This window comes from Chlamydotis macqueenii, chromosome 5 (assembly GCF_036417535.1).
Source record: "Chlamydotis macqueenii isolate bChlMac1 chromosome 5, bChlMac1.mat, whole genome shotgun sequence".
Taxonomy (NCBI): domain Eukaryota; kingdom Metazoa; phylum Chordata; class Aves; order Otidiformes; family Otididae; genus Chlamydotis; species Chlamydotis macqueenii.
The window spans coordinates 7,191,773-7,207,784 of record NC_141560.1 but is presented as its reverse complement, the minus strand read 5'-3'; the positions used below and the strand labels follow the sequence as shown (position 1 = coordinate 7,207,784).

Sequence of the window (16,012 nt, the reverse complement as noted above, 5' to 3'; positions counted from 1 at the left end):
AGGCCCTGCTGAAGGGTTTCTGTCTTATAAGCCCCATTTAGGTACTGGAAGACCTTATGGCACTGGAAGTCTCTATGGCATTGCTATGGTGGGCCCATTCACACAGTCCAGCCCTGTGGCTCCGTGCATCTACCAAATCCCAAGGTTTCCCTGGTTGACACCATCTCGAGCTGCAAACCCTGCCTGCACTGCAGAGCTCTGGGAGACACCCCATCTTCCTGGGGCATGGTGCACCCAACCTTTGGGAAAGCTGTCTGGACATGGGACTGATGATCCCCACTGCGTATGGGGACATGCTGCAAAACTCCCATGGCTCCCCTTGGCATCCCTGTGAGAGGTGGGGGCTCTCCAGATGCCCAGACCATGCTGCAAGCACTGGGCATTCACCTTGTAGGGCACCATAGGGGATGGTGTAATGGGGTGATCTCAGCATAACTGAAATGTCTGTGTGGTCCTGAGCCTCAAAGGGTCTTGTGGGAGAGTGATAACAGCTCCCTCCCATGAACAGAAGATCCTGGCACCTTACAGGGAGAAAGACCTTTTCCTTCCCAAACAACCTTCCTCTTCCCTGATGGCCGATGTTACACACAACCCTTCATGCTGCAAAATGACAATTTCCACTAAGCACTTTGTTTCAGGAAAAGTTGCCTTCCACCAGTAAGGGCTACAATTTGGCACCATTCAGCCCAGCTGGGGATAATTTCCCATCAGCACACCAGCCACAGTTCAGCAGCACATTGGCCTGCGGGCAGCAAGCGGTGTGGGCTGTCCCGCTGTGCCGGAAAAGCCAGGAGGTTGCACATCTCCGCAGCACACTTCAGCCAGGAGCTCAAAGCATCTCCTAGTTTGGAGGACAGCAGTGCTTATCTTAGGGTCTGAATTAATTAAACCCTGAAATGCACAGAGTGTGGGGTGTAATGGTGGATTACAGCTTTTATCTGGATTCCCTGGGTCCTGTGCGGGCTGCTCCACGTGTCTGGGCTCGCAGTGCCGATGTAGGGCAGCCCAGCAGCTGCTTCCATTCAAACTGGTTGCAAATGGCCATAAAGGGCAAAAAAAAAAAATATAACTGAGAGCAAAGCAAGCCCACAGTGGTCTGGCCACAGTGCTTTCACAACATCCTTTAGCAGCAGAGGAATTGGCACAGAGGACCCAACCTTCCGTCTGCGGCAGAATTTGCCTTCTGAAAGGGTGATTCCCACAGCCTTGAAAATATCCATGGTGAGAAAGTATTTGCATGGTTTGGACATCATAGTGCGGCTGCACTGGGAGGTGGGGAGCTGCTACACTGGTTTTTGTTTCTGCACTAAAGCAGTTTTCTCCAAGACTGAACCAAGCTCAAGGCTCAGCGTCTCCTACCAGTGTGGTGTATCCTCTGAGGCAGCAGCTCCCGCCCAGCATCTAGGAAGAATTTTGGCCATCTGCGTACATCTCTCTGTGGCAGGGATACACCACCTCAGAGACCCTTGGTCATTCACATGTAATATTGAGAGCAAACAGGACAAACAGACACGGCAGCCTACCTCTTTTAAGTAGCCCATTCCTTTAAGTCATGCACATATCCATGCCCAGGTCCAGGTATTGCTTTTTGGTTAAAGACAGGAGAGGTTCAGAGATGGATAAGGCTGTGGCTGATAAAGAACGTCTTAGGATCTGGGTGGTGGCTGTTTTATCCTGGTAACATCACATTCAAACGAGGTTTGTAGGGGACTCGGGATCGGTGGTTTCAGAGCCATCCTCAGGCTGACCACATGCAGCTGCTCTCTCCTAAGGCAGTGCTGTCAGAGGAGGTAACTGATTTACCACTGTGCCTATGGCAGCTGGTTGCAATGCTCAGGTCTTAAAAAAACCTGGGCCTGCAGCCCCAGGTGGTACCTGAGCCCTATGGGGGAGGTGGGTGCCAAAGGACCTGGCCCCAGAAGGTGTTTCAAGAGGTTCCTGCCTGGAGGAGGAAGTTCATCCTTTTATAAATATTTCTCCTTTTCAATATCCCTTAAATATTTCAGGCTTATATTTCAGTTTCTTCAGGGAAAACAGTCCTAAAAAAAAAAAAGCTCCAAGAATGAGGGAGAGGGTGATCTTTCCATTATAATCAGGATTTTTAGTAAAAATTTCAGGATTTTTTGGTAAAAATTTTACCAAACTGCTCCAATAGCCACCTTTTTTATCTTTGAGCCTTCTGCAGCATCTGGAAGGTGCCCTGCAGCTCATCATTAGAAAAATGGTTCCTTGTAGATTTTCAAATAAAGTAAATAAACAAGGAGATGGAGAATGGTCTTGCAAGCCCATAGGCAATCTGGGATGCAAATGATGGGATCTGGGCAGGACGAGTGAATGCCAGGGTCTGCACAGCATCCAGAGGATTTGCACCAGCTCTGCACATCAGACATGTCAGATGGGTCCAGGTTCGCACACGCAGGATCCAGGTGCTTCAAAGAATCTGTCAGCCTAAGATTTTTCAGGGGATTGATGGTGTTAGAAACCTTTCTTTGGTAACTCTACATGTTAACCTGTTAACCAATCAGCATATACTCAATGAGAGTCCATCTGGTTCAATAGAAATAGAGCTTTATTAATAACATGCACATCATATGTATATTTAAAATACATATACATTTTTCTACTATTCACTTTAGAAAACAATTTCATAAAAACCTTTAATCAGGTCCCAAGTAATTTTAAACATTAAAAAGCCATTTTTTTATTATAGAACAAGTAGGTATTCTTCCAATTAAGTGGTGTATAACCACCATGTATTTAATATAATGCAGGCTCATGCATTTCCATTGAAATAGGTGTTCCCTTTTCCGCTTTGTTAATCGTGTCAAATATATGCTGGTATACTTGACAACACCTGCCACAGTTATTATATGCAATTGTGGTTCCCTGCTGAGCACGCGCTGTACAGATGGCATTTAAAAGCTGGAGACAAATTTTTTACAACTTTCTGAGTTCCCGTGAGGGGCACCTGGCATGGTAGGTAACCCAGGACTCAGGTCCGATAGAAACCAGAAAAACAGAATTTCATGAACAGCGAAGAGGAAAGCAATCTAAAAAAGAAGAGAAGAGTGCGTTGCCATATCCCCTCTGTTTTCATTGCAAACTGAGGTCAGGGTCGTGTTTCCCAAGGCCCTGCGGAGTGCTGAATGGGATCCATACAGAGTGCACAGAGAAATCAGCTACACACAGTTTGCAGAGTTACAAAACGTACACAAAGGTTCGTATGAGGATGGGACCTTAAGGCACGATAGTCCATATACTCAACACATTCATTGAAAACAAAAAGTTCAATTTACAGTGCAATATAAACATATTCAAGAACTCAAGCTGCAGCTCAATAATCACTTTCACTGGTAATTAGGCCACTGGGGAGTATTTCTGCAGCGCACAGCAGCCCCAGCCCCGCACACACTCGTGCACGTGCTGAGTGTCAAGCACACAAGGAGCCTCTCTGGCTTCCGAGCGAAGAAGCGTAGACGATAAATGAAGCATTTACAGGATCAGGGCCCCACTATTTCGGGGTGTCTGCAGCAGGTCGTACAGGCAAAGACCCAGCCCCGCTGAGCCAGGCTGGCTGCCAGCTCAGGCAGTGCTCTGGCCTTCAGCCACGACTCCAGAGAGTGACCCCACACACGCACCAATGCACCCATGCTGTGCCTCCCACCGAGCCACCACCACCTGTCCTGCAGCCAGGATCAGGCCCAGCATCTGCAGTCCGTCCAGGAAAAGCAGCACAAAGAAAACTTAACTCATTGAAACACTAATTACAGTCAAACTAGTTGTCCTACGCCAGTGGTTTTCAAAATGATCGGCTATCATTACCGAGTTTGTCCTTCTCACCCGGCTCATCTATATTCCCTCTGATTAATGTTCCGTCGCCAAGACAACGGAGCCAAAGGGAAGGAAGGACTTTCTTTACATCCAGTGCAAACATAGCCCATACGTGGGAGCTCCTACTGCAGTCATAATAGAATATATATATATCACTGAAGGTTGACTACCTACAGACAGATTCACACGTCAGAAGCCAGAAGAACTGAACTGTAGCTACAAACCCAAAAAAAAAGAAAAATCACTGTATGTAGCTGTATTAAAATGCTAGTATCTGGTCACTTCGTAACTAAACGTTAAAATCAGTATATAATTCAAAAAGTGTCAAATGAAATATTTTGGGAGTAAGTTGCAATGCTATTGCACTTTTGTATTTCTTTATCACGCCACAAACTATGGGTTTTACGCACTAAAGGAGAATATTTCAGACCCACTTTTCAACAGCACAAATCACTGCGCAAAGCAGAAGGCAGTAAAAACTTGAGCAAACTTAAAATATTTAGAATTGTGGACCTTTGATTCCATTTCATATCAAAAAGTCAACCATAAATGAACACTTTCTTTTCTAGAAAGCAATAATAAATTTTAACAGCTCCTAGAGCAAAAAACAGACAATATTTTTTGTTCAAGAAAACAAAGCATGAAAAAAACACAAAATATTATCCTTTTTCACAGGTAGCCCAAGGAGTTTTGTTATCTGATCCAGATTTTTGTCTCTCTGTTCAGTTATCATAACAACTTATCAGAGAAGTTTTCAATGGGCAAGAAACTATCTGCCCCTTCCAGCAACAAGATTCTTCAAAGATGAATCTGACAGCGGCAACGGGTTTCTTTCAGGCTTTAATCCTACTGAGCTTTTTCATTCCACTGAAACATTATTAATTTTATGCTAATTTTGGGGGGTTTGTTTTGTTTTTTTTCTTGTTCAGGCCAGAACAGTCCTCTGAATATAGTAGGTCAGTAAGAGAAAAAAAAAACGCATTTTAGCATTTTGCATAGCTGCTAGATCATTATGAATTCAGGCAAAAATGGACACAAATTTAAAAAAAAAAAAATGCATAAATCAGATCACTTTGGAGAGGAAAATTACATAGTCTGGAAAATCAGAAGATGATAGTAATTTTCCTTTGCCACTTAGCAGTCTTCTAATGTCCCTGCCCCCGCACTGGCATGAGATGTGCAGGAGCGTTCTGGGGTCACGGCCCCTCTCGCGGCAGCCGTGGCACCACCAGCCCACGCGCCATGCAGTAGATGGGTTTCAGTGCCAGGTTTTACTGGCAGTGTTAGGGCTGTTCCATGCCCCTGGTAATCAGCCTGGCCTTTCTCTGCCAGCCCCTGTGGAGATGGGCACGGCCACTTTTAGCTGTTTTTCTCAAACTATGCTAAACACCAGTTTAATCGCTCACGGGACTTGGGGCTGGTACAAGCCAGGGGGCAGCAGGAATATAACCACACATAGCCAAGCAGCTCTGACACCAAACAACACCGACCGAGGGTTTAAAGACACCCTTTTGTATAAGCAAATATGCCTTGTCTCAGAATAAAAACAAAAACTTGAACATTCATCATGACTAACAGCACCTCCCAAGCAGTGCTGCCCTGTTTTTTCCAGCCTTCCCACAACATATGTGCTGTTTAGGTTCTCCAGTTAGCAGGTTATCCTTGTTTTGAATTAGGCTGCTGTTGCCTTTTTTTTTTTCTTCATTTAAAGAATATCCATCTTTCACTGTTCCCTTCTGTCTCCTAAACCTGTACTGGCTTCTAATTACTGATATGGGAGTTAACTTTTCTCTTCACACCTCCTGCTCTTGTCTTTTTCTTTTTTTTTTTCCCCCTGCACTAACACGTGCCCGAGAGCTGTGATAATATGCGTAACACATGCAACTAGGATGCTCTAAGCAGGGTTACAGGAGGAATCCTACATGGAGCACGTCCCTGGCAAAAAAAAAATATGTATTTGTTCATACTGTATAATGCTTCGGAAATAGCATCAGCAATATCTGCATGAGCAAAGCCTTTCAAAATAAAAAAAAAAATTAGGTTCTTAGATACATCTCTGCCTCCAGCTGAGCGTGCGCTATTATTTGCTTCACTTTCAAGCTCTGAAGTGATGATAGCCAGGCAGGCAAAGGTGGTTTCTTCACTGTAAGCCACCAGACCTGTAGGACTTTGACAGGCTCCGGGTTATCTCATAGATTTGTTCAGCAATTCTGGGATGCGAGTCACTCGCAGGTGAACCGCAGGTGTATGGGTAACGGCGAGTTTACAGGCTCGTTAATCGCATTTCCCCAGGTTATAGTGCAATCTTTGCTTTTGACCCCATTGCTGGAGCATCCTCTTTTCCCTCACATTACTCTTTGGTATTTTCATGACACAGCTTTGGCAGCTATGACACTTTCCATTTGTAGCCACCAATTTGCTGAACAGCTCTCATGTCATCACTTGTGAAATATGTATTTACGTATTCTAAGGTTAATTCCCAAACTGAAATTAGACATTCCACTTAACCTGAAACACTATCACTAACGCTAAGCTTTTCATCAGGAGAACCTCTGAGGTTTAACTAGCATCTGTCGGGTACATTCATTCTCTATCCGTGAGAGTTACCATTGTTTTTCTGCCTTTTATATCCCACATAAAAACAAATTACCGTCTATTCCCTAGCACCGATGTGAATGTTGGGCCAAACAACAAACTAGCATGCAAAGAAGAATCAGGGAAAGAGCTAAGGAAAGAACAAAATGAAGTTAAGGAAACACTGATGACAGGCTGAAGAAACAATCTTTCCTGTGAGTCATTCTGGTTTGTATTAAAATAGCAAAGTAGATACCAGCTAAGAGATAATATAAGTAAAAGGTGAATGCAACTATTTAAAAAAAAAAAAACAAACCCTTGCAAATCTCAGTATGGAGTGTCTTGTAAGTAGCAAGTGAGTTAAGTCTGAAAATCCTAAGGAAAAGGCTGTTTCCTTTGGCACGGACTCCTTCATTGTCAAAGCATTCCTCAAAGAAGCTTTCTATCTATACCTTTGCAGTAAATACCTCGCATTTCACTCCTCACCGTTAGACTACTCCACTGCTTTGGGGGCTCCCCTTCCACCGGGGATGGCATAGTTTAACTGCAAAGTGATTTGGAAAGTCTGTATCTACACACAGATAACTGAAATGCGGCTTCGCTTCCACAAAATATATTGCGCGCAGTCTCTGCGGACAAGGACCTCCGTATCGCACCAGCTCTGCGCGTTACGTCAAGGTACTTCATAACCAGGGGGTTAAGAGCGGGGGCTGTGGAGCGTTATTCAAAGGATCTTCCACTCAGCTCTGAACACATCTGCCTTTGATCACAAGTGTATCTGCAATTAGTGCCTCATCTTAACATCTCAATAAGCAGTTCAAACATTCAGAAACAAACATCAGTGGGTCTAACAGCTACTTTAATTCATTTTATAAATAAGCAATTGAGAATTTTGCTCCAAATGGCTGCTCGTGTAGCCCATTCCGTAAACGGCGTTCTCTGCAGAGTAAGGCACGATGCGATACGAATGCAGCTCTTCATAATAGAGCGACTGGGAACAGCACTCCTGTACCATAAACTTCAGCCGTTTTCGTGCATCAGAGTAAGCAGTCCTATAACACGGAGCCTCCTTAAAGTATTCATAGCTCTCCCTCTCTGTCTCTAGGTGAATCTTCCTCAACAGATTGTTAATTAATACAGACCTACGGAGATAGGCTTCGGGGTCGTCCAGGAATCGGAGTTTCTGGAGAGAAAGTTTTAGAATACAAGTCCGGTCCTCGGGTAGTATCAGGTGCTGGGGAATAAAGAGCAAGCAAATGGGTCTTTAGCATCAAGGAACGAACCAGGGGAGGACGGGTATGGAACGAGACAGCTACTCACTTTTGGACAATACTCATGGTAATCTTGATGTAAATGTTCTTCTTCTGCATATTTTCTCTTAAAGTAGGCTACTTTCGACGTCGTTAATGTCTTTGGTAGGCCCTGATCAGATCAGCTCTGCACAAAACAAGAAGACAAAGAGACTCAGTAATACTTGCTGCTGGAGCATCACGGTCCCGGGCGTGTACGGGGAGGGGTGCAGAGGTGGGATACAGCCAGGACGACTCTCAAGCTCAACCTGTAGCCCTCCACCTGCTGGAAAAATAATTGAGAGGCTGGGCGAATGCGAAGGCCTAGCCACCACCCTGAGGCTTGCCAGCACAGCAACCCCTGGTCCAGAGTGACAACCACAGCCCTGGGCAGGGTCTCCAGGTCCTACAACCGAGCAGCCAGCCACAGCCTTGCAGAGTGGGATGAGAGAGATGCCCAAGCCAGGAAGGTCTTCAGGCACCGCAGGAGGGACCAGGCTGGGGCCACCCATCTGCAGAACGAGGGTCCCTGTGCCACACTGGGGGGTGTGTGAGACAAGAGACAGGTTTTAATTTCCATACATCGTGCACAGAGCTCCGAAGCTTCTCTGAAAAAGCAATATAGACCGTACTCGCTAGATGGTAGTGTTGTTCCAGAGAAGGAGGAGAGCCCAAGCTCTGTGGGGGAGTGATGGAGATGGCTTGGTCTCTGGGTTGCTTCAGTTTTTCAAGGCACAGAGGATGAAGGCTCAGTCTTTGGGGTACTTTGGGGTAACAGGAGGGACTACTGGGCTTTTGACCTGTGACAAGAGCCCAGTGGAGGTCTGGTCCCTCAAAGCAGAGCCCTGCAGAGGAGCAGGGTGTTCTGCGCACCTGCAGCCAGAGCTGACTGGCTGCTCTGACCTCGTTCATCTTTATGGAAAGGTGTCACGGTGCTAATTCAGCATCTTAATGAGATCTCTGACTTCGGGGGTATTCAGTCTGGTGAGTCCTGTAAGAGCTAGGACTGGGTTTTGCTTTCCTGTTCACTAGATAACACGAGGAGGCATGTGCATTTGCAGGTGGCATCGTCACCTCCAAAACCCTCTCTTTTGTAAGAAACTTCTGTTGTTTGCTTTTAAATGCACTAATTTTAAAAAACATATTACACTGACATTTAAAGGCAGTGCAGGGAAATAAAGTATTTGGAGCCACTTTTTAGAATAACTCAAAGCCAGCTCCTACGGGATATACATTCTTCCCCAAATTGAGATCTCCTTATGGGAGCATTTGAAACTCAGGTTTTCTGAGGAAATAAAGGACTTGGTTCTGGACTGCTTCTCTGCCACAGCAGAAAACCAAAAGGTATTGCAGAGCGAAAAACACAGACCTCACATCACTGGAAGGATCCTGCCATCGGGCATGGGGGGCTCCTGGAGTCTTAGCTGCAGGTGGGACTGAAAAGATGCCCACATAACTATTTCAGGGACTGGTGGCATCTCTCCTTCACTGGCAGGAAGGAGTCATGCGCTCTCCCTTCCTTCCTCTATATCAAAACCCCACAAGAAGGTGCTGAAGAAGAAATCCCCTCCTAAGAGATTATTCTTGTGTTTTCTCCCTGAATTCCAAGTCTGTGAGGATGGAGGTTCCCATAAAGGATGTTACAAATCTGGACAGAAAACTCTTGACCGGTGGAGTCAAGACCCCTAGTCCCCCTCTGGGACCCGGCCCGACATGGATCGCACAGAAGAGCAGCATTTCCCCAGGAGAGGGAACATCGCTCTTGCAGTGGGGCAAAGCTATGCTTTAGCCAGCCTGGACCACTGCTCACGCCAGAGATGCTCCCTGCGCCGACCTCCACTCTCAAGGGCAAGGGTATGGCTGTGATCTTCACAGCTCCGTTAGCGCTGAGTAGCTGCAAACACCAGTTTAAATCCACATGCAGCAGCCTTCTCTGCTCGCAGGTTTTATTCTAGCATTTGAATTACACCAGAGCCTGGACATGGTGGACATTTAGTTACTCTGGTATTAGGTTCTCCTACGTGAGAACCCTACTGCTGTGTTATCTGAGCACAATCACAAATGCATTTATCCTCCCAGCACCGTGGGATGGGAAAATGTTACAGTTTTCCTCACACTACTCTGAGGAAGACAAAGGTACAGAAAGACGAAGTGCCGTTCCTGCGGCTGCCCAGGCTGTCGGAGCTGGGAAAGGAGCCAAACCCAGCATACAGGTTGATGAGCCAACCACGGGCCCATCCTCTCCTTGCAAACCAAGCCTCTAAATGTGAAAACTTGGCTCTCTAGTGGTTTTCAGCAAAAAGGCTGGAAGCACAGACCCAGCATTGCCTGTGCACAGTGCAAGCCAAAAATCAGCTAGAGTGCAGGGGCAAGACAGACAAATGCAGCGTGCAGAGCATCACAGCTCAGCCCTTCGTCTCCACCGGCTCCAGGCAAACCTCTCCTTTGCTGCTCCTGGCCACAGGAATTCCTCTCCCTGCCCCAGAGATGGAGGGTGACAGTGGGACATTCAGTGTCTGCTGAGCACGGGTGGCCCTGGAGACACCAGCAAAGAGCAGGGAGCCAGGACAGGGCAAGGAGCTGTCGGAGCGCTGGGATCCTGGCCCTGGGAGGGAGGGAGGGAGGGCTGTGGCTGCAGCGGGGGGCTGTTGCTGGCTGGCAGAAGCAGATGGAAAGAATCATATTTGGCAGAGGGACACACATGACCATCCTGGCAGTGGGTTCATTGAGCACCCAACCAGCACCCCCTTTCTGCGGTTACGGTCAGCACCAGACTGGGATATACCCCTTGGGTGCAAAGTGGTGGGCTGTATTTAAATTCCTAAAGACCTGACATCAGACAAAGCAGCAAAGGTATAACAACCCCTTATAACTTAGTTCAGTAGCAAGGAAGGGAAACAACCAGCAAATGAACACCAAGAGCACTCTTGGGCTGTAAGGTTCGTTTTAAATGTCTTCCTACTCTGAGAGCAAAGTAGCCACAAGCTGCTCGACACCACACTAGCTGATAGCAAATTCCAACAATTCCAAATCTGCAGGGCTTGGGGCACCTGCTTCCCCAGCCCAGCAGCTCCCACAGGATGTCATGGGTGGCACAACTTCTACCTCCTCTCTCTGGGACGGAAAGGGTGCTGCCGGCATGCCCGAAGCAACAGGATGAACAAGCAAAGAGAAGGGAAGGCAAGCGAGTCCCATTACAGGGCTGCTCCACAGAAGCTCAAGGTCTGCTCTTGCGCTCAGTGCAGCTGCCATCCCACCATCTCATTGTCACCATCATCTTTTGCGGCTGCTGGTGATGTCCACACATCTGTCTGCAGGGGCAGGGGAAGGAGAGTTTGAACTCTGCCCTCACCACCGGCACCGATGCTGAAGCCTACGAGGGGCACCTCTCCCCGCAGACGGCTCGCAAGGACCAAGCCTTTCTCTAACACTTGCCTTGAAAGCCAGAGCCGACTGGCTCCGTGCACGCCTAAGGGCTGCTTGGCCGGGGTTACAGGCACACAAGGCTGTAGTAATGCCGCAGTGAATCAGCCCCTTGGTGTTTTGTTTAAATATAAACATATTGAATCAGTGCTTCTTGTGTGGAAGGCTATTCTCGTGAGCCAAGTGTTTTGACAGTTACAGCAAGGTGGTATGAGTCACTGCCTCTGCCTCAGCCGGGCTCGGAGACAGATACATCTTAATCACATTACATTTCTTTTTCAGCGCTACACCACAAGTCAAGGCGCAGGGCCAAATTTCCCCACGGGGACTAAACCAGGGCAGTGCTGAGTCCTGAGTGTGAGCTTTGTCCTTCCAGCCTGGATGAACCTCAGAAAAGCGCATTCAGCATCCCGCCAGCCTTCGGCTGTGAGCCCTCTGCTAAGTCACCGAGGACTCGGTAAAATTTGCACCACACAGCGGGCAGCGCTGCCAGGGCCCGGGAGCCACGGGGCAGGGGCCGTCTGCTCACGCTGCCCGGCGTTCGCACCCCGCCGGCGCGCGCCTGCTCTGAATGCGCGGCACATGGGAGCGCGGCGGCTGCAGCTGCCATTAACGCTAATGGAAGTTTGAAACATAAATCCCACACGCGGCAGTGAGGGAATAGGCGTCTCTGGCTCAAGGCTGGATCTCTCTGAACGCAGCTTTGCGAGGGCTTTAATTGTACTTTCAAAAGAGTAAAATGTGCCTGCTCCTATTTATTTCTCCAGGAATAATTGCAGTGCTCTACGGTGTGGTACCTACAGAGTTATTAGGCATGTTTGGACAGAAGGTTATCTTATCTAAATTGGACTGGAAATAGATTTATAACATGGCAACTTCACAGTTGAACTGCAAATTGCAAGAATCTCTTTTCATTTTGCCCCTGCGCTCCCGCATCACCTCGGCAACAGGAGCCCCTCTTCGGCATGAATCAGTGCCGGGTGATTTCCACGGGGCTGCAAGCCAGCCCAGACGGGAGGCAAGACGGGGTTTAGCAAATGACTGAACAGGCAGGGGAAAAAAAAAAAAACAAAAACAAAAACAAAACAAAACAAAGCTTGTGCTTTTCCATCTCGGGTAACAGAGAGGGGTCTGCAAGCCCCAGGTCTGCAGCAGCTCTGACCCAGAGCTCATACGTGAGACCTCAGGAGCATTCCTATGCCTGCCTGAGCCTCCACCTCTCCTACCTTTCTTCAGGAAGAAAATCCATCCCTGCCTGCTCGGTGCTGCAGTGAACGGGGTTGTGCTAGCCGGTACCACTGGTTTGTTGGTGCAGGGGTCTGCAGGGATGAGCAGGGAGGCTGGCTGGCCAAGGCAGACCTGCCGACGCTGGGCACGGAAGCGGGTGAGGCAAATGTGCCGGTGCCCTGCGGGGTTTCCTTGCACAGCATAAGGGAGGATAATCAATACGCAAGCTAAAGCTGGCTGAGACTGAAACCATTTCTGAGCATCTCTTGCATGCACAAATAGAAGACCTGAGGCTTCTGAGCCTACAGAAATTGGCATTTACTGTCAGCAGGAGATGTGACTTTGGCAGGAAATATCATCGTGTCCTTGCCACTGCTGTCAAACTGCAGTGGTAAATTCCCCCGTCTCTAACCTCAACAGCACTCACAATTAGGGAGTGCTCAGCTGAAACCTTCCCCTCATTTCACACGCTATGCTGCTGCATTTCATCTCTTCCAGGACGGGAAAAGCAGCTGGTCCCGCTGTGGGATTCCCAGTTGCTAATGCAAAGCTACCAGACCACAGGCAGATGCACATGTGGATCGAAAACACACGCCAGCCCCAGGATTTCACGCAGCCTGCCCATCGATCGCAGTCCTTCCAGAGTATCGGCTCTTACTCCTCACTCCAGCAGAGAGCCCCCTTTAATCGACCCACGGAAAGGGAGGGACCCACAACCCTGCTCTTGTCTGCTGGCTTTGCACTTTAAAACTGCCTTTCTTTTCCTTTGCTAATTGCTTTGCAGACCTCCCTAATTGCAGGTTCTCCCTGGGCACACATGTGGGCATCTGAATAGCTCTCAGTGCGTGAAGACACAAGACTTAATGACCGAGGGACTATTCCTGCCTCTCTTCTTGTAGTTCCACTGCTTTTATCAACAGAATAAAATCCTATTTCCAGCTTCACCCCCTTTCAGCACTAACCCAAGTGATTTCCCTCACGCTGAAGGCAAGCCCGACCAGCTGAATTCTGCAAACTCGTTAGTTACCTGAGGATGCGGAGTCAATCTGCAAAGGGTCTTTCTGGGATAATCTCAGCAGCTCTGGTAAGATTTCCTCCTCGCACAGGCTCAGCGAGCATTTCTGGCAGCACGGCCCTGCTGAACGGTTACCTGCCGGGGGGACCAAGGAGAAACACACGTGGGTAAGGCGGCAAAGTCAGGACACACAAGGCAAGTAGCTGGACCACAAGAGAGGAAAGTACTATTTCAGCAGCTTAGTAACAGGAAAAATAAGAGTTCTGATGTCATATTCAGTTCTCCAACTTTAGTCTTGCTTCCTGGACTCCCTTTTGAAATCAGAAAAGTAAAAAAAAAAAAAAAAAAAATTAAGAAAAATAATTTGAGTCTCTCAGTGGTATAGCTGTAACTGTCTCAGAGTAAATGCTGCAAAAATACAGCTTGGTCCTCTAAATATCTGGAAGTTTCCTGAGCTGGAACATGATTACTGCCCTGAACATCATATATTAAAATGGCACGTTATTTCCCCCACTAATTCTTGTCAGCCTCGGAGGAAAGCTAAAGGGCTGCTACTGAAACTAAGACATTACTTTCACTAGTAGCATTAATTTCCTATCATACGCATGCATACACACCCACACTGGCTGCGGAGCGGTACGGGTCTGGGGAATCAGATGACCATTTTTGTTTACCAGAACGATTGCAGCGTGCGTGTTGCAGTGTTTGCCTTGCATACGGTACCGTTCCTAGGCTGCAAGTAGATGCAGCAGCATCCAGCTGATGCCTTGCTTTCTGGGGGGAGTACTTGGCACACTGTTGTAAGGATATTTCCCACTCCAGGGGGAAAAACAATCACAGATATGCATGTTCATACCCAAACCCTGTGCTTTTATGTGTGTGTGCAGGGACACTCACACTTTTTATGTACGTGAACGAAAATAAACAGCTCTAAATCCTGCAGGAGAGAAAGAAAAAAACAAGAGGATGTATGTGTGCGTATTCATGCCTCGCAGCTATAAGACAACTATATTTAGAGAGTCGTCTCATCCCAGAGGATGATACATCATTAACAGGCAATGAAAGAGTAGCTATGGTTACTTTTCAGAGTTCAGCTTTGACTGTAGAAAGACGATTCTGATCAAAACAACCTTTCACAGAGCACGCTAGAGTCCAGCAGGCACCTCTGCCCGCAGCCCATAGCACGGCAGCACGAGCAGCAAGCCTCCCTCTCAGCTCTGTGCCCTCTTCCACGACACAACCGAGCCGAGAGCTCACGAACAACTCCCAGACTTAACTCCACCCCAACAGCCACCTGCTAAAGCCGTTTGGGCAGATCCCCATCAGAAAAATCCCCACACCGGCTCTCTGCCACGGACAACCGCACGGCTGGATGTCCCTGGCCAGGACCATCTCAATGGCACTCACCCAGCGAGCCCCGGCTGCAGAGCGAGGGCTGCTTCCCGTCCTTCCCTCGCTGCCCGGAGCCGACTGCTGCTCCTGGAGGAGATGGTGGTGGAGAAGATGGTGGAGATGGTGGAGTTGGAGGTGGTGGTGGTAGCTCCTGCGGGTCCCTGCAGCCACTGAGGAGCGCATCACCTCCCGGCCGCAGCCCGCGGAGGTGGGTGCCCAGATGTTCCCGGCGCGGATTGGTCCAGCGGGAGCAGATGTTGCCCGGTTGCTAGGAGCGTTGCTAGGAGGGTTGCTAGGAGACGGTGACGCTCTCTCCATCACTGGCGCGACTCGAGGCCGCGGGAAGGGAGGGAGAAGAGGAGGGAGGGAGGGGGGAGGGCCTGACACAGAGCTGTTCCGCGGAGGGACGGGGCGGGGCGGGGCGGGGCGGCGGGGCGCCCGGTGGGCAGGGGGATGGAGCAGACTCCGCGGCTCAGAGCTGGAAAGGCGGTGAGGAGCTGCCCGGGAGCGTCGCGACAGGAGATGGGGGCGTGAAAGGGCAGCGGCAGCCGGGACAGCCCTGCTTCAGGAGTCGGGAAGGGGCGGGGGGGGGAGGGAACTTTAAACCTGCCGTCAGGGCGGGCGGAAGGGTGGCCGGAGGGAGCGGCAGCCGCGGGGAGAGGACGAGAGCTCTGCCCGCTTCAGGGCAAAATTGGGAGAAACAGAACCCGGGGGCCTGGAAAGGCTGAAGGGAGCGGCGAGTCCAGTTTGGGACTGCTGGCAGCAAGACCTGAGAGCCGAGCTCTTCTCCTCTTTCACTGGGTCGCGCTCCGCTTCCCTCCCGACTCCTGTTGCTCCCTCCTTCCTCCACCTCCACCGCCACATCCTGGCACGGTTTTTCCCTTTGGGATGCTCCAGCACGGGGCCCTGGGCCTCACCCTGGCACAGATACCCGCCACCCCAAAGAGGCACCCCAGCACTCTGAAATCCCGCAGGTAGAAGTAGGGAACGCTGCAGGAACAGAAGTCCCAACAGCCGGTCACTGTGGGATGGGACGACTCCTGCATCCCAGCGAGGCAGGGGGATTTTACTGCTGAGCACCCTCCTCATGGTAATGGTGGGAGATCAGCCTCAGCCTACCCCCTCACTACCAAGGGTGGAGCCTGCAAGGCTCAGAAAAAGTTTAAAAGGAGTAAATAAAATCTTACCTGCGTCAGGCAGAGCGCACAGAGAGGGGCAATCCCTTTCCCAAAGATCCCAACTCTATAGGTAGACGCTGGCA

At 49.1% G+C, this 16,012-nt stretch overlaps 1 long non-coding RNA gene across 1 annotated transcript; it reads right to left on the bottom strand.

The window, feature by feature from the left end:
• Positions 1-2,551: 2,551 nt before the first annotated feature.
• LOC147600468 (uncharacterized) lies at positions 2,552-14,944 on the bottom strand. Its single transcript, XR_015258814.1, has 4 exons — positions 14,767-14,944; positions 13,372-13,494; positions 7,726-7,842; positions 2,552-7,639 (listed from the first exon to the last, which is right to left on the bottom strand). It is a non-coding gene; the product is annotated as an uncharacterized LOC147600468 (long non-coding RNA).
• Positions 14,945-16,012: the final 1,068 nt, after the last annotated feature.